General features: G+C 41.2%; 4 non-coding genes and 6 pseudogenes across 4 annotated transcripts; all 10 read right to left on the bottom strand.

Annotated features, from left to right (window-relative positions):
• Nucleotides 1-9,288: 9,288 nt before the first annotated feature.
• Nucleotides 9,289-9,403, bottom strand: LOC136745911 (U5 spliceosomal RNA). Its single transcript, XR_010816205.1, has one exon. It is a non-coding gene; the product is annotated as a U5 spliceosomal RNA (small nuclear RNA).
• Nucleotides 9,404-15,854: 6,451 nt separating this feature from the next.
• On the bottom strand, nt 15,855-15,973 carry LOC136745833 (uncharacterized; annotated as a pseudogene).
• Nucleotides 15,974-16,188: 215 nt separating this feature from the next.
• On the bottom strand, nt 16,189-16,307 carry LOC136745791 (uncharacterized; annotated as a pseudogene).
• A 216-nt stretch (nt 16,308-16,523) lies between these two features.
• LOC136745887 (uncharacterized) lies at nt 16,524-16,642 on the bottom strand (annotated as a pseudogene).
• A 223-nt stretch (nt 16,643-16,865) lies between these two features.
• LOC136745895 (uncharacterized) lies at nt 16,866-16,984 on the bottom strand (annotated as a pseudogene).
• Nucleotides 16,985-17,200: 216 nt separating this feature from the next.
• Nucleotides 17,201-17,319, bottom strand: LOC136745761 (uncharacterized; annotated as a pseudogene).
• A 216-nt stretch (nt 17,320-17,535) lies between these two features.
• LOC136745924 (5S ribosomal RNA) lies at nt 17,536-17,654 on the bottom strand. The gene has a single exon (XR_010816217.1). It is a non-coding gene; the product is annotated as a 5S ribosomal RNA (ribosomal RNA).
• A 216-nt stretch (nt 17,655-17,870) lies between these two features.
• LOC136745745 (5S ribosomal RNA) lies at nt 17,871-17,989 on the bottom strand. Its single transcript, XR_010816177.1, has one exon. It is a non-coding gene; the product is annotated as a 5S ribosomal RNA (ribosomal RNA).
• Nucleotides 17,990-18,212: 223 nt separating this feature from the next.
• On the bottom strand, nt 18,213-18,331 carry LOC136745828 (uncharacterized; annotated as a pseudogene).
• Nucleotides 18,332-18,550: 219 nt separating this feature from the next.
• LOC136745914 (5S ribosomal RNA) lies at nt 18,551-18,669 on the bottom strand. The gene has a single exon (XR_010816208.1). It is a non-coding gene; the product is annotated as a 5S ribosomal RNA (ribosomal RNA).
• Between the last annotated feature and the right edge of the window lie 48 nt (nt 18,670-18,717).

Genomic DNA, 18,717 nt, shown 5'->3' with positions numbered 1-18,717 from the left:
GTCTCTTGTTAGTATTATTAGTCAGACATTAAATAACTACGCAGGTTAGTATTTATGTCAGGTAACTTCTCGTTATATATATATCAGTCTCATTAACGTTTAGGTGGAGAGAAAGATCCTATCATTACTTGTTACCACAATTTCCCTTAACTGATTATTATTCAATGATTAAGGATAGGCAGGGCCACCTATAATCTGGTGTCTATTAACTTGTGTCAATTTCAGACTAAACAGTTAAACAGGAATGAGAAGATATTTCTCGGCGTTGACAGATTTTATTTCTAAAATTATCAACAAAACAGTTTAATGCAACACACATTTATATTTAAGAAAACTAAATGATATTACACATTCTAGAGTTATGAATCACAGATTAACATTTCTAATTGATTTCTCAAATGTCATGAATCATGAACTCCAAACTGTTAAACTTATCTGAACTTCGTCGCAGAGAGGCCTCTCTGGCTTCGGGCTCAGATAACAGCACACGGCACGAGGTCCGTGTGGTTTGGAACAAAGGCAGTCCGGTTCGGCTTTGTCCAAGAACTTCCACTCAGTCGATGCACCTGGAAGTTGGGGTTTCGCGAAAGTAGAGTCGTTTCCAAACAGATTTTCCACTGGTTCGAAGGCTCCAAGGTTTTGCACAAAATCTTCTTTGTAAGCAGGGTTCCACCGTAGTTACTTGAAGACAAAGTCTTTGAGGAAAGCAGGGCCCTGTTTGTTCCAAGGGTCAAGTTTCTTAAAACTCAAATAGCTATTTAAATGACTGACACTTTCGTATTCAGTCGACTTAGTCATTTGTCCAGCTGTAAAACTCCACTGATCAGGTGGGCACAGGCGGGCAGCGCAGTCTGTAAAGTTCTTTATTTAATAAAGTCCTTTAAAAGAATTCTTTGTACGGCTCAATCTCCTTCTCCCAGTTTAACTCTTCTGTTGCCGGCAAAGACTTGGTTGGTTTCTGGTTCCGGTTCGGGCAACAGAGCTACAGGTTGAGCTGTGGCAGCGAGTTACTGGTTCAGGTGAGAGAGAGAGAGAAAGAAAGGCCGTGTTTGTCCTTTATAGTCTGTCAGATCAATAGGTGATTGGTTCCTGAGTTCTTGAGATTGGATTTCGGTTTCAGCCCCCAGTGTCCTATTGGAGGGGGGCTTGATTTATGACTGATGTCAATCCATGCCATCTTTTGGAAATGCCGGTTGGCCTGGGTTCGTAACTCTATGTCGGGATTTCGGCTCTCATCCACTTCAAAGAGTTTTTATCAACCACAGGCCCCTTTCTCCAGACATCTCATAGCAGAATAACAAACTATTTGGCCTCTTCTCGGTGCCATCCTCCCCAAAACTGTCACTTTGATGCAAACCAGTTCCAAGCTGATGAGCAAAGGAAATCTGATAACTTTGGGGGGGAGAGGTCTTCTTTAGATCCGTGCTTCAGCTCAGAGCCCAAATACTCTTATCCAAATACACCCAACATAACGCTACACACCCCATCCCAAAGATGCTCTATTGGGTTGAGATCTGGTGACTGTGGGGGCCAGTTTAGTACAGTGAACTCATTGTCATGTTCAAGAAACCAATTTGAAATGATTCGACCTTTGTGACATGGTGCATTATCCTGCTGGAAGTAGCCATCAGAGGATGGGTACATGGTGGTCATAAAGGGATGGACATGGTCAGAAACAATGGGCCGTGGCATTTAAACGATGCCCAATTGGCACTAAGGGGCCTAAAGTGTGCCAAGAAAACATCCCCCACACCATTACACCACCACCACCAGCCTGCACAGTGGTAACAAGGCATGATGGATCCATGTTCTCATTCTGTTTATGCCAAATTCTGACTCTGAAATCGAGACTCATCAGACCAGGCAACATTTTTCCAGTCTTCAACTGTCCAATTTTGGTGAGCTTGTGCAAATTGTAGCCTCTTTTTCCTATTTGTAGTGGAGATGAGTGGTACCCAGTGGGGTCTTCTGCTGTTCTAGCCCATCCGCCTCAAGGTTGTACGTGTTGTGGCTTCACAAATGCTTTGCTGCATACCTCGGTTGTAGCGAGTGGTTATTTCAGTCAAAGTTGCTCTTCTATCAGCTTGAATCGAGTCGGCCCATTCTCCTCTGAGCTCTAGCATCAACAAGGCATTTTCGCCCACAGGACTGCCGCATACTGGATGATTTTCCCTTTTCACACCATTCTTTGTAAACCCTAGAAATGGTTGTGCTTGAAAATCCCAGTAACTGAGCAGATTGTGAAATACTCAGACCGGCCCGTCTGGCACCAACAACCATGCCACGCTCAAAATTGCTTAAATCACCTTTCATTCCCATTCAGACATTCAGTTTGGAGTTCAGGAGATTGTCTTGACCAGGACCACACCCCTAAATGCATTGAAGCAACTGCCATGTGATTGGTTGGTTAGATAATTGCATTAATGAGAAATTGAACAGGTGTTCCTAATAATCCTTTAGGTGAGTGTATATGTATGTATGTATGTATGCATGTCCAATTGCTTTGACAATTCAAATGCACTGAATTGAGAGAGAGAGAGAGAGAGAGAGAGAGAGTTGTAGTCCAGACCACTGCAAAATTCCTGCTGAAGTGATCTGGATCACCACACAATGGCCCAAGGACCACTGCAAACTTGGATTTCAATGTATTTGTGTAATCTGTGTTGCAATAGCACCTACCATGTTCCTTTGTGGTGATCTGGTTAATTCTGATCTGGGAAAACCACAATCCTGCAGGTTTAATAAGTCTCTCTACACATCAGTCCCTGAGTACCTTCAACCAATGGTCATTTTGACCAATTAAGCCCAAGATTTGAGTCAATTAAGTTGTCAAGGACTACCCAGTGAAGACGTGAACTCACGACTAGGTCACACTGTGAGCTCACCAGAGCAGACATTACACTGAGCTCACTGTGAGCTCACTTAGCGCTTTTCCAGCGACATGGTGCCGGTGCTGGAGCCGGAGCTGCTGCTCGGCCTGGGATCCAGCTGATCTTTTTTGAACCGGCCCGCTTTTCCACCGGTTTTGACGTCACTGGATGTGGGCGTTCCCAAGCATGGAGTAGAAGTGGAGAAACACAGCAATAGTAATCAGCACCGAGGCGACTGCGTCTTTAAACCCCATTTAACATCACAATCAAACTCATTCCGCGTCTATGGCAAATCGTAACCCTAATGTTACAAATGTTCCCTAAACACCTATTTTGCAGGATCAATAAAAAATTATTAGGATTTTTTAAACTTTTACTGACACACATAGTTAATAGCAATGTGTTATAACTTTACCGAAAATAATAATCTGTATATCTTTAATTGTTTAGACGTTATTAAGATATAATGCATCTTTCACATAGGGAACATTTGTAACATGTTAGGAAAAACAAACAAATGATTTGAAAATATTCATAATTACAGCATACAATTTGTCAGGCTTCATAACAATGGTATTTATAACATACTCTGTAAAAATCAAGAAAATAGCATTTGTGGTTCACGAGAAAATATGTATATATAATCAAAGCTATCAGACTATAGCAGCCGGTGTATGAAGACACATACGATTATACAGCATTATTTGGCAGCTTCGCAAGACCTAATTTGAAACGTTGTTGGTAAGTTAGATAATTAGTGGGGACCCGCTATTTGCAGTTCTTCCCCTCCATAATTGCTAAAATAAAGTTTTACTGACATTTTATTGACCCTACCACTGCATAGGGCACATCTGTAACATGAACGCTACTGAATGGCACATACATTGAAAACTACGGAGAACTGAGACAAATCCACTTTACACTTCGTAAATAATCTTAAAACGTTTCCAACCAAGGCAACACCCACTTGAAATACGTTCATTCTCATTTTTGGTAAACAAAAAGAGAGATTGTTACATATGTTCCCTATGATGCATCTACAGAGAGAGAGAGACAGACAGACACTAACTCTCTCTCTCTCTCTCTCTCTCTCTCTCTCTCTCTCTCAGCTGGGAGTGTGTGGGAGGGGTCTGCAGTGAGCGGGAGTGCTGCTGAGAGCTCTGTCCTTTGGCTGCGTTTTTTTGTTGCTTTACTTTTTTCAGTTTGTTTATTTTGTCTTCTGTTTTCAGTGCTTTTCTTATTGTGGGGGAACAGGGGAGGGGAGGGGGGAGTACCGGTAGTTCTTCCCGGGTCGGGGGGTCGGACCCCCTGAATGCGTCTTTTGAAAAACTGACCCGACGCCATGGAGTCAAGATCGCTCCGGTGCAGTTCTGCCCCCTAGAGCAGTGTGTGTTAGCGGTTGGGGAGGTAGCAGGGTGTGAAAATATCAAGTCTGCTGCCATTGTTATCTTCTTAAAAACCACTGATCTGCTCAATCAGCTAGTGGCTAATGGCACAGTGTTAGACGACACTTTCACCCCGGTGTTGCCGCTCGCTGCTCCTGCCCGGAAGGTAACGCTGTCTAACGTCCCTCCGTTCATCCGCACCGGCTCGGGCAGCTGATGTCCGGCATTAAGAGGGTCCCGCTGGGCTGCAAAGCCCCGCAACTGAAACACGTCGTGTCCTTCCGAAGGCAGCTGTATATGATCCTCAATAACATCAATGAGGATCTTAATGTCTCCGAAGTTGGATCTCTCTTGCTGCCACCACCACGAAGATTGCTCTTTAGTAATGTTGGAAAGTCAAAGACAGCAACCGTCAGGGTTCTTGCATATGACGTATTCGTGCTGCACCTCTCTGCAAGGATCCAGGACAGTTTGTCAATGTAAACTCCAGTGCCTGGGAACTTTTCCACCTAAAAGACAATGGTAAATAAAAAACAAGTTTATCCCCAAACTATTCTTATATTATGTTAAGTGGAATACATTATCAGTAAGGCTGTGATTTTGTTACAGAAATGTGTTATTAAAGACCACAGTATGTCTCAATTCTAAGTTTATTAATTTACAGACATAATAAAGTCAGTGAATCTGTGACACCCATAATTCAATTACATTCTTATTATCAACTATAACTATGAATATAACTGATAATGTAGCATCATTAGATTGTTTACAACCAATATTTGTTTTCAATATATATATTTTTACCTTGTCTTTGTAATATTGTAGACCAAGAGTGTTATACCTGTTTTGGTGATTCTTTGTCAGATTCAGAACAATTTGCTGTGGGGCTGTCAGAACCACTTGATGGTGACACACTTTTGTCTTCATTGCTGATAAATGTGGCTTTTGTTACAATTTTTTTCAGATTGTCCAAAAGGTCTGGAATCTCTGGAGAAAAAAACCTTAGTATTAAATGATAATCATTTCTAGTAATATATTTAATGCAAAGTGAAAACAAAACCATCAATGCCTGCAATTATACTTGAGAGACTTGCTCTATGTTATTGGCAAACTGACCTTTTTGTGGGTCATTAACATTAGCTACGAAAAAAATAAAAAAGATAAAATACAAGAATTTCCAGGTCTAATGTAATGCATATAGTCATTAATGTAGGATTATGAAGTTATGTTGAAAAACTTTATTTAATAATCAGTATTATTAAACTATTAGACAGTGCACATTAAGAGTCTGTATTGTGGTTCTAGATTACTTCAGTATGATCAACTATAATACATTACTCTGGAATCTAAATTACTGAAGAATAACATTTATCAAGGTAAGGAATTATTTGCTATAAATAAAAAAACTTACCATCAACCATACGGTTTCGAAGACATTGGTTTTCATTTTTAAGTCTTGTGTTTTCCTTTTCGAGCTGCTTAACGTTTTGCTGTAGCTCAACTTCACTGGACTCTTTAAATGTCTGTAGAATATGACGGGATCTAATTCTTGAAGCTCCATCGGTTTTCTTTCTTATTTTGTGCTGTATTCAGAGAGGAAAAGAGTTTAAAATGAAAATATATATATATATATATGAATATGATTAAAAAAAAACAATCCTGCAATACATTTATTTAATATTTGCAGTAATTATCTCACCGGTAACTGTGGTTCATCAAGGTCACTATCATCTGAAATTTGAAGTTTTTTGTTTGGTTTAGGTACTCTCTTCATTTTAGGACAGGGCATTTTTGTTAGGTCATTAAGTTTTCTTCTTAGTTCGCCTTCTTTTCCTAAAATAAAAATAAAATAAATAAAACCCTGCATTATGTCCACAGATATTTGGGGATTATATTTATTTGTCATAAAAATACTGTGCTTTGACCATACAAATTAAGATGAACAGCCAACACTGAATCAAAACTGAAGTTAAATTATATCTGGTTTAATTTATTTTGTGATTTGGGGGATTTTATTGTAAAGCACAACACACAATAAATCGTTCTTACAAATGCCAGTCAAGTATGACGAGTTTTTAGCGCCCTCACCACCACCTACCATGTTATAAGAGTATGTTAGACGTACAACACATTAATAACTTAAACATTCATTTCAAATATACTGTGATTGTATATATCAAATAGCATGTAAAGACTTTAATGTTTTTTTTTTTTAAATAAACATTGTTACCAGTCATAATGATCTGCGCTTCATGGACAGGCCATCCACCTTTTGGAGGTTTGTTCGTGTCTCTCCACTCTGCTCTGAAGTTTCGAGTCGTCTCTTCGTCATCATCAGCAATGCTGAATAAATCAAAATTGCGAAAGCAAGCAGTGGGAATCACGCTGTAAGAGTCTTTGTCGACCCCGCTTTCCCACTTCACCAACGCGTGCATCACCGCCATACTACCTTCACCTTCTCGTCCGTTTTTTCTGCGCCTTTTTCCCCCAACAAGTCACGGCACAAAAAACAGTCCCGCTCTGCATTCTGGTACTTGGCGTTCTTAATAACACCAACAGGGTGTAATCGCATAGACCACTCGAGTATAAAGTACTACATATCCCATCTGTTACAGTTTTTTTTCTTCTTCTGAAACTGCAAGCGCACTACATAAAGTTTGGCAAATGAAGAAATTTGGATGATGAGTTTACAATCTTATAAACAGTATTTAAGTAAACCTAGATATGCAATTCCAAAAAGATCAGCATCGAGATGGAGAAACAGGATACAAAAATAATAATACAATGTTTATACTTTTTGTATTTTAATTACAGTATGTAATTATTGCCTTTTGATTTACATTTACAGAAAAAGAACGGCGGCAAACGTGGACTACCCAACAAGAAGCAACAAAGTTACTAAAATATCAGATTCTCAGGTAAGCTTCATGCAGCCATACATGTATAATTATAAAATCAATCCAAAAAATAGACCTTGTTTACCCTACAACTGATTTGAGTGTTAATTCTATTTAAGATATAAAAAAATATTTTATTTTCTGAACTAATAATCTGTGAACATTCTATTATCTCTATAATTTTAATTAATACATTTATTTTATTATTGGTGGAACATTATGTTTTTCAGCTCAGATGATTTCACGTACCATCAATTTTTCTGTTAATAAATGTGCAAAAACAAATCAGATGGATAGGCCCCTACATATGAACATTAAGTTAAAGGCCTAGAGTGAGTGTTCTTCACTTCCAGTCATGGCGGGCCACAATCCAGCTCTTTGTAACTCATCAACAACCAAAGACCTGGGAAAAGGGTTAAATGGCTTCAGTTAAGCCAATTAGGTAATTAAGAGCTCAACTGGAAAAAAAACAGCAGGCATAGGGGTACTTTAGGACCACAGTCACTGATATAACCTACAATGTTGTTGTAATGAAAATCAGCAGACAGTGGGCCTCCTCCAGGACTAAGGTTGAGAAGCACTGGTCTTGAAGACCACAATAACAATCGACCTCAAGGGCTAGGGATATTCGAGGTGATGCTAAACCAGTCCTGAATGTTTAAATATAATGTTATTTTCTTGTAGTGTGCCGTTGCTGTTAATGCAACCAGTTATATTGAGCCATCAAATACAGAAGCTGACGAAAGACATCAACATGTAAATTTAGTTGTAAATTTAAAGTGTGTGTGAAAAGTATTTTGTATATGGAGATTAACCCATAGTTTCACAGATAAATTGTGGACCAGTGATATTCAGGATCTTCAAAACAAGTCCTGAATGCTCAAACTTAACACTTCTTTTTTTAGAGTGTCGTTGCTGTCAATCCAGCCAGTGATGTGGAGCCATCAGATACAGAAGCTGATGAAAAACAACATGTAAATTTCCTAAATTAATATGGTGCATCAAAATACTTATTTAGCACTTTCAACTGTTTCTTTGTGATTCCTAAAATTACTTTACAGGCTGGGGCTGGGGGAAGACACTGCGCCCGCCTGGAGAAGCCTGTACAAGCCCCCCTCAATAAGAGAGCTGGCAATCTGCAGTGGAGGGTGTTACACACCATTATTGCTGTCAATTCTTTTATTACTGTTCTTAACCCTGCTGTGTCCGACGCCTGCCCATTCTGTGCTCAGAGAGAGACCGTGTTTCACTGTTTCAGCACTTGCTCTCGGTTGTCACCCATTTTTAGTCTTTTAACTCGTCTTTTTACTGATCTTAACCTGATTTTTAACACAAAGGTTTTTATTTTAGGGGCGCGATACACCAGAAAGACCAAACATGTGGACCAGCTGGTAAACTTCTTGCTGGGCCAGGCTAAAATGGCCGTCTATAAGACTAGGAAGAACAGAGTGTGTGGGGAGGGCAGTGAGGATGCAGTGAGAGTGTTTGCCATGCTGGTCAAGTGCAGAGTCAGACTAGAGTTTAACTATTACAGGCTGATGAATGATTTGGAGAGTTTTGAACAGGTCTGGTGTATTAATGATGCCCTTTGTGAATTGTATGACGGGGAGTTGGTTTTTATTATGTAATTCATTTATAGGGTTTAGTATTTGATGGTTGTTTTGTTGTGTGTATTGGGTTGCTTTCTTTAAAAGTGTACAGATCAGTGGCGGAGTTAATGCTTGTTGGGGGGAGACAAACAAAGGGGAACACTATTTTTTATTTATTTATTTATTTTCTTTTGTATGAATTATTGCGTGTTGCAAACAGGCAATGAAGTCTGATAAAAGTCAAAAAGTCTCTCTCTCTCTCACACACACACACACAGCCAGCAAGACACACAGAGCCAGCCAGCTCAGCGATGACATCACAAACATCTCTCTCAGGTGACTCCTATGACATCACAGAGCACGTACATTCCGTTGCTTGCCGTCTGTCAACCACTCAGTCACTGCCAGCCAGACTGGCTGGCTGACTGGATGGTGGGGCTGCTTGCTGCTGCTGCGTACCTTAGCAAGCTTATTTGCTTGACCGGCCTTCCTCCTCCGCCCACATGCCCACCTATGTCCGATCTGCTGTTCACCTGGATCACAGCTCCGCCCCAACAAGGCAGAGCCTCCCAAGAATGGTACAAACTCACCCACGATCCCCTCCACGGAAAGCTATAGCAAAAGGCAAAAGCATTATACGTAATGAAGAGGAACCCGAGTCCAAGACGCATCCGACCAGCCATACATATTTGTGTGTATTAAAGATCACATTTTATTACATTTAGATTTTCTGTACTTTATTACATCTTTTTGTGATTTTTAAATGTATTGTTTCTTTTCCTTATATATGTATGTATGTATGTATGTATGTGTGTGTGTGTCTGTGTGAAAGTGTATGTGTTTGTGTGTCTCTGTGTGAAAGTGAGTGTGTGTGTGTCTGTCTCTGTGTTTGTGTGTCTGTCTCTGTGTGAAAGTGAGTGTGTGTGCGTGTGTCTGTCTGTGAAAGTGTGTGTGTGTGTGTGGGTGTGACAGTGTGTATGAGTGTCTGTCTGTCATGTAACTCGCACATCTGTGAGGGCACCATTTTTGCAGAAAGAGATGTACACATTTTGGAGCAACATATGCTGCCATCCAGACATCGTCTTTTCCAGGGACATCCCTGCATTTTTCAGCAGGATAACGCCAAACCACATTCTGCCCAGATTACAAGCGCATGGTTGCGTAGGCAGAGAGTGCGGGTGCTAGCATGGCCTGCCTGCAGTCCTGACCTGTCTCCGAATTGAGAATGTGTGGCGCACTATGAAGTGCAAATTAAGACAACGAAGGCCCTGTGCAGTTGCGCAGCTGAGGAAATGCATAATGGATGAATGGGGGGAAATCCCACTTGCTAAACTTAACCAAGTGGTGTCTTCAGTGCCCAAGTGCTTAATAAGTGTTATTAAAAGAAAAGGTGATGTTACATAGTGGTAAACAGTCGACTGTCCCAACTTTCTTGGTTTCTTTTCACTGCTAATGAGATGCTGTAGAGTGAGTTAGTTATATTGCTTTCAGGAGCTCTAATCGTATTGATGAGTTCATGCAGCATTTGTAATTGAATTTCAAAAAGAAATCCTTGCTGTCTGGCCTGTGTGTATGAGATGTACTCTGTCAATCTTTGGCTAACAACTGAAACATTGGTAGAACAGAAATGGCAACATAAAAAAGAAAAGTACATTTTAAAAGAGCACATTAAATAGGATGAATATACAGTTTTTTACAATCACTTTGTCACTAATTTCAGAACCTTGATGTCATTTTTCAAAACTCTAGACACAAAACTCAAAACGGTCATCACTTGTAACACAGGCTGTCCAATGTTCAAAACATTGCATTGTGCATTCATATCTTTAAAGAAACCTTGCACTTGCAGACTTGTTGGTTCAAATAATTCATTTATCATGAAATACCATAGTAACATTTATTTAGATCACCCACACAGAAGATACCGATAGTTTCACTGTGTAGTTGTTCGTACAATCATTAAATATTGTAGTACAAAATATGTGATACATGTTTCATTATGGTACTACACATAAATACATCACTGTAAAAGGACTAGTAGAGAGAATACTACAGACACAGTGGAATCATTGAACAAAATCTGAAATGTATTGATGCAATACAATCAAATCACACCATAGGTTTCTTTGAATCCATGCAACAATAATTAGCTACAAAAAAGAACAAAACTACAGTAAAATGTCAACTGCAGTGTTCCTCACCTGGCTTAGTGTAAAACAAAGGATTGATTACTGTACTTCTGAATTTCCATCAGCCCTGTGTTCAGGTTCAGGTTCTCACAACCATTTTTCACAAGAGGCATCTTGAAACTGAACATACCTGAACATACTCAGTCATCAGCTGCTTCACTCTGTCTGCATTTCTTTCAAAAGGCACACTATACTCTGTGCTACACATTGGTATGCAGTATACAGTCATTTGACAATTGAGAGTAGCCTACTGTTTAGTGCATGCTGAAGACTTGCCGCTTCTCAGTACGGAAATTTCTGATGATTGAGGCCACAGTTGATCCTGAGTTGATTCTGAGGTTTGATTGAATCATTGTAGCTGCCTCAGTCATGGTCATGCCATGATTTACAACATGCTCTACAACTATTTCTCGGATTTCACTGGACACTATTTGCTGTTGCTGCCGCTGTCTGGTCCGTGGCCTTGTCCTCTACCACGTTCCCCCAACACCTCTCAAATGAGGCCCATGGCTGCCTCTCTGGTGAGGCCTAAGCCCTCCTCTATGACGAGGCCCACGACCACCTCTCAGAAGGGGTGCATGTCCCCTTCCATTCCTTTGACCACCACGTCTTCCTCCTCCCACTGCTTGACCTCTATTGTGACCTGGATGACTTGCCGGCTCCATGTTATCACTGTGTTGCTGGGGTGGATAGCACTCAATTCACTCGATACTCGTACCACAATGTGAAATCAATCATCAATAACCAGTTGGCAGTATTGGAAAAGCAATTACAAGGGCCTGCATACATACAGTAATGTCAAATCTGATGTGGAAGAACAATCATCTTCAACCAGGTTGGAGCGTTAGTTGCAATGCCTTTAATACACGCAGCGTGGAGAGGAACAGTGACTCAAGTAGATCCCAAAGTCGCTCTGCCTTCATTTTAACAGTCAGAGCTTTTATACACAAAAATCAAAGAGCTGGTTATAATCAGAAAGTCATTACTATGTTATCTTAAAAGTTAGCTAAGCAGAATTTATATCATTATAGGACAGAGTTCATAGATCAACACATGGATTAGGGAGCAGGCACTTCAATCATACTGTTTGACATTGTCTCCAAGATTCTCATCGTAAATAACAAACAGAAATCAAACTACCTTCTGGCCTGACCTTCTAGCTTGACCTTATCTTTCTTAAGTATACAAGAGAGAAAAACAGGTATTAGAGAAAGAATTTCTAACTTTCCTTCCACACTGCAAACATGGTGTGGAAAAGTGCTACATGATGATGAATGATGATGAAATATTACATCCATAGATAATGTAGTCCAACTGGTTCATGCTCCTCGTTTATTGATGTCAATGGATCTCATTATCCTGAAACTTTCATGATCGAAACATGGAATATTGTTTGTCAGTTTCCATAAAATTATGCATTAAGAGTAATGCAACAGTCACTTATCATTTTGAGCAGCTGTATCAATTGATAGTTAGATCTTTGTAATGAAATGAATAGACAGTGATCTCAGATGTAATGTGTGAATTGCATTTTGAAATGGTAATACTTTGATGTTAAGTTGTGTCATTTTAGTTCAATGAACAAATGATCTGAGGTTGATGTGTATTGTATCCAAGCAATTGTAAAAAAGTGTTAGAGTTTTGAAAAATGTGCATTTTGATCATCGGGTGTGAGTTTAGTGTCTAGAGTTTTGAAAAATGACATCAAGGTTCTGAAATGAGTGCCAAAGTGATTGTAAAAAAGTGTAATATCAGGGGACAGTGGCTATTAGTGATCTGGCCTTCCGTGGCCTCTGTATTAATGTAACAGGTCACATTGTATGTGTACACTGATACTTGATAGTATAATATAGTACAAGTAAAAAACATACATAGGTATCATAGAAGTATTTTGCAGAAATGATTATGGATAGTTATCAAAATGGAGAGGAAATGCTAAATCCAGTCTCCCCAGGCTGAGCTTCTATTGCTGCACCTGCTGGCCCCACTATATGGATAGAGCCACACCAAGTACAAGAGTCTCCCCATTGCTATTTATATCTCCCTATCCAGTCTTATATACGTGTCAGGGTGGGGTGCCTATTCCCCTGCATGCTTTGAAACCTATAGCACCTGGGACGCACACTTGGGATCCGGTTCCTCTGCCCCTCACATACACATGAGGAATCCCAGGTGCTCAATACGTCATACTGTCTCTTTCATCTCATGTGTAAACTATGGACAAATACATGACTAAACGTGTTTAGTTGCTTTTCCCAGAATGCTTTGCGCCACGATATGAACGGGGACTATGATTGGCTCCCTGACATTACCCACACTGCGACTGATGCTACCCATTTCACTACCCAACAAAGACCCATAATATGCGTGTGTCTGTCTGTCTGTCTGTCAAAGTATGTGTGTGTGTTTCTGTGTGTGTCTGTGTCTGTCTGTCTGTGTGTGAAAGTGTGTGTGTGTCTGTCTGTCTGTCTGTCATGTAACTTGCACATCTGTGAGGGCACCACTAATGCAGAAAGAGATGTACACATATTGTTTATTTTCCATATATATGTATGTATGTATGTATGCATGTCCAATTGCTTTGACAATACAAATGAATTGAATTGAGAGGGAGAGAGAGAGAGTAAGAGAGAGAGAGAGAGAGACAGACAGACAGACAGACAGAGAGACACACACACACACACACACACACACACAGAGAGCCAGCCAGCCAGCTCAGCGATGACATGACGAGCCTCTCTCAGCTTACTGCTATGACATCACAGAGCACGTACATTCCGTTTAACAAATCGTTAAACAAAAAAGGTTATAAACACATTGACTACAATACCGGTTAGTAAGACGAAGGTGAGTCTCTCGTTAGTATTATTAGTCAGACATTAAATAACTACGCAGGTTAGTATTTATGTCAGGTAACTTCTCGTTATATATATATCAGTCTCATTTACGTTTAGGTGCCGAGAAAGATCCTATTTGTTACCACAATTTCCCTTAACTGATTATTATTCAATGATTAAGGATAGGCAGGGCCACCAATAATCTAATGTCTATTAACTTGTGTCAATTTCAGACTAAACAGTTAAACAGGAATGAGAAGATATTTCTCGGCGTTGACAGATTTTATTTCTAAAATTATCAACAAAACAGTTTAATGCAACTCACATTTATATTTAAGAAAACTAAATGATATTACACATTCTAGAGTTATGAATCACAGATTAACATTTCTAATTGATTTCTCAAATGTCATGAATCACAAACTCCAAACTGTTAAACTTATGTGAACTTCGTCGCAGAGAGGCCTCTCTGGCTTCGGGCTCAGATAACAGCACACGGCACGAGGTCCGTGTGGTTTGGAACAAAGGCAGTCCGGTTCGGCTTTGTCCAAGAACTTCCACTCAGTCGATGCACCTGGAAGTTGGGGTTTCGGGAATGTAGAGTCGTTTCCAAACAGATTTTCCATTGGTTTGAAGGCTCCAAGGTTGTGCACAAAATCTTCTTTGTAAGCATGGTTCCACCGTAGTTACTTGAAGACGAAGTCTTTGAGGAAAGCAGGGCCCTGTTTGTTCCAAGGGTCAAGTTTCTTAAGACTCAAATAGCTATTTAAGTGACTGACACTTTCGTATTCAGTCGACTTAGTCAATTGTCCAGCTGTAAAACTCCACTGATCAGGTGGGTCTGTGAAGTTATTTATTTAATAAAGTCCTTTAAAATAATTCTTCGCTCAATCTCCTTCTCATAGTTTAACTCTTCTGTTGCCGGCAAAGACTTGGTTGGTTTCTGATTCCGGTTCTGGCAACAGAGCTACAGGTTGAGCTGTGGCAGCGAGTTTCTGGTTCAGGTGAGAGAGAGAGAGAGAGAAAGACTGTCCGCTGTTCCTTATAGTCTGTCAGATCAGTAGGTGATTGGTCCCTGAGTTCTTGAGATTGGATTTCGCTTTATTTATGACTGATGTCAATCCATGCCATCTTTTGGAAACGCCGGTTGGCCTGGGTTCGTAGCTCTATGTCGGGATTTCGGCTCTCATCCACTTCAAAGAGTTTTTATCACCTACAGGCCCCTTTCTCCAGACATCTCATAGCAGAATTCCAAACTATTTGGCCTCTTCTCGGTGCCATCCTCCCCAAAACTGTCACTTTGATGCAAACCAGTTCCAAGCTGATGAGCTAAGGAAATCTGATAACTTTGGGGGGGGAGAGGTCTTCTTTAGATCAGTGCTTCAGCTCAGAGCCCAAATGCTCTTATCCAAATACACCCAACATAACGCTACATATGTATGTATGTATGTATATATGTGTAGAAGGAAAATTAGAAATTATTTTCTTACACCTGTTTTTCTCTCTTGTATACTTAAGAAAGATACGGTCAAGCTAGAAGGTCAGCCCAGAAGATAGTTTGATTTCTGTTTGTTATTTACGATGAGAACCTTGGAGACATTGTCAAACGGTATGACCTACGTGCCTGTTCCCTAAAACCATGTGTTGACCTATGAACTCTGTTCTATAATGATATATGTTCTGCTTAGTTAGCCTTTAAGATAACATAGTAATGACTTTCTAGCATGTATGGATGTATGTATGTATGTATATATATATATATATATACATATGTATGTATGTCCAATTGCTTTGACAATACAAATGAATTGAATTGAGAGGAAGAGAGAGAGAGAGAGAGAGAGAGAAAGAGAGAGAGAGAGACAGACAGACAGACAGACAGCTCAGCGATGACATCACGAGCCTCTCTCAGCTGACTGCTATGACATCACAGAGCACGTACATTCCGTTGCTTGTCGTCTGTCAACCACTCAGTCACTGCTAGCCAGACTGTCCCTAAGACAAAGTGTACAATACTTCAATTATATCTCCTCCAGACAGATAAAGAGTATTAAGAGCTACGATGAAGATACCCAGGAGACGTAAAAAGCTTGCATCACCTGGTATTTCCTGGAGGTCACCCATCCAAGTACTAACCAGGCCCTGGCCCGTTTAGTTTCCAAGGTCTGACGAGACCGGGCACGTTCAGGACGGTGTGGCCGCAAGCCAAGATGCCTGGCTGCATGATGTCTCTTAAAGGCTGGCGGGTATTGACGGAAGTTCCAGCAAAAAAAAAAGAAATAAGAAAAATGGAGGGAAAAATATCAGTGCAGCAAAGGGTGTTAAATGTAGCTGGGTACGTGTACAATACTTCAATTATATCTCCTCCAGACAGAAAGTGAGTATTAAGAGCTACGATGAAGTTACCCAAGTGATGTAAAAAGCTTGCAGCACCTGGTATCTCCAGGAGGTCTCCCATCTAAGTACTGACCAGGCCCTGCCCCGTTTAGCTTCCGAGATCTGACGAGATCGTGCGCATTCAGGATGGTGTGGCCACAAGCCGAGATGCCTGGCTGCATGATGTCTCTTAAAGGCTGGAGGATATTGACGGAACTTCCAGCAAAATAAAGAAGAAAAAAGAAAAATGGAGGGAAAAATATCAGTGCAGCAAAGGGAGTTGAAAGTAGCCGGGTACGTGTACAATTCTTCAATTATATCTCCTCCAGACAGAAAGAGAGTATTAAGAGCTATGATGAAGTTACCCAGGAGACGTAAGAAGCTTGCAGCACCTGGTATTTCCAGGAGGTCTCCCATCCAGGTACAGAATAGACACTGCCCCGTTTAGCTTCCGAGATCTGATGAGATTGGGCGCGTTCAGGACGGTGTGGCCGCAAACCAAGAGGCCTGGCTGCATGATGTCTCTTAAAGGCTGGCGGGTATTGACGGAACTGCCAGCAAATAAAAAAAAAAAAAGAAAAAAAGAAAAACGGAGGGAAAAAAATCAGTGCAGCAAAGGGTGTTGACAGTAGCCGGGTACGTGTACAATTCTTCAATTAAATCTCCTCCAGACAGAAAGAGAGTATTAAAAGCTACGACGAAGTTCCCCAGGTGACGAAAAAAGCTTGCAGCGCCTGGAATTTCCAGAAGGTCTCACATTCAAGTAATGACCAGGCCCTGCCCAGTTTAGCTTCCGAGAGCTGACGAGATGGGGCGCGTTCAGGACGGTGTGGCCGCAAGCCAAGAGGCCTTGCTGCATGATGTCTCTTAAAGGCTGGCGGATATTGACGGAACTTCCAGAAAAAAGAAAAAAGAAAAAGAAAAATGGAGGGAAAAATATCAGTGCAGCAAAGGGTGTTAAAAGTAGCCGAGTACGTGTACAATACTTCAATTATATCTCCTCCAGACAGAAAGAGTGTATTAAGAGCTAAGATAAAGTTACCCAGCAGACGAAAAAAGCTTGCAGCACCTGGTATTTCCAGGAGGTCTCCCATCCAAGTACTGACCAGGCCCTGCCCCGTTTAGCTTCCGAGATCTGACGAGATGGGGCGCGTTCAGGACGGTGTGGCCGCAAACCAAGAGGCCTGGCTGCATGATGTCTCTTAAAGGCTGGCGGGTATTGATGGAACTTCCAGCAAAAAAAAAAAGAAAAAAGAAAAATGGAGTGAAAAATATCAGTGCAGCAAAGGGTGTTGAAAGTAGCCGGGTATGTGAACAATACTTCAATTATATCTCCTCCAGACTGAAAGAGAGTATTAAGAGCTACGATGAAGTTACCCAAGTGACGAAAAAAGCTTGCAGCACCTGGTATTTCCAGGAGGTCACCCATCCAAGTACTGACCAGGCCCTGCCCCGTTCAGCTTCCGAGATCTGACGAGATCGGGCGCGTTCAGGACGGTGTGGCCGCAAGCCAAGAGGCCTGGCTGCATGAAGTCTCTTAAAGGCTGGAGGGTATTGACGGAACTTCCAGCAAAAAATAAAAGAAAAAAGAAAAATGGAGGGAAATATATCAGTGCAGCAAAGGGTGTTGAAAGTAGCCGGGTACGTGTACAATTCTTCAATTATATCTCCTCCAGACTGTAAGAGAGTATTAAGAGCTACGATGAAGTTACCCAAGTGATGTAAAAGGCTTGCAGCACCTGGTATTTCCAGGAGGTCTCCCATCTAAGTACTGACCAGGCCCTGCCCCGTTTAGCTTCCGAGATCTGACGAGATCGGGTGCATTCAGGACGGTGTGGCCACAAGCCAAGACGCCTGGCTGCATGATGTCTCTTAAAGGTTGGCGGGTATTGACGGAACTTCCAGCAGAAAAATAAAATAAAAATAAAAATAAAAAGATGGATGGAAAAATATCAGTGCAGCAAAGGGTGTTGACAGTAGCTGGGTACGTGTACAATACTTCAATTATATCTCCTCCAGACAGAAAGAGAGTATTAAGAGCTACGATAAAGTTACCCAGGAGACGTAAAAGCTTGCAGCACCAGGTATTTCCAGGAGGTCTCACATTCAAGTACTGACCAGGTCCTGCCCCGTTTAGCTTCCGAGATCTGACCAGATCGGGCGCGTTCAGGACGGTGTGGCCGCAAGCCGAGATTCCTGGCTGCCTGATGTCTCTTAACGGCTGGCGGGTATTGACGGAATTTCCAGCAAAAAAAAAAAAAAAAAAATAGAAAAATGGAGGGAAAAATATCAGTGCAGGAGAGGTTGTTGAAAGTAGCCGGGTACGTGTACAATTCTTCAATTATATCTCCTCCAGACAGAAAGAGAGTATTAAGAGCTACGATGAAGTTACCCAAGTGATGTAAAAAGCTTGCAGCACCAGGTATTTCCAGGAGGTCTCCCATCTAAGTACTGACCAGGCCCTGCCCCGTTTAGCTTCCGAGATCTGACGAGATCGGGAGCGTTCAGGACGGTGTGGCCGCAAACCAAGAGGCCTGGCTGCATGATGTCTCTTAAAGGCTGGCGGGTATTGAC

Source organism: Amia ocellicauda, unplaced genomic scaffold, assembly GCF_036373705.1.
Source record: "Amia ocellicauda isolate fAmiCal2 unplaced genomic scaffold, fAmiCal2.hap1 HAP1_SCAFFOLD_93, whole genome shotgun sequence".
NCBI classification, from domain to species: Eukaryota; Metazoa; Chordata; class Actinopteri; order Amiiformes; family Amiidae; genus Amia; species Amia ocellicauda.
Note: the sequence above shows the minus strand (reverse complement) of the source record. Positions and strands in the feature narration are given on the sequence as shown.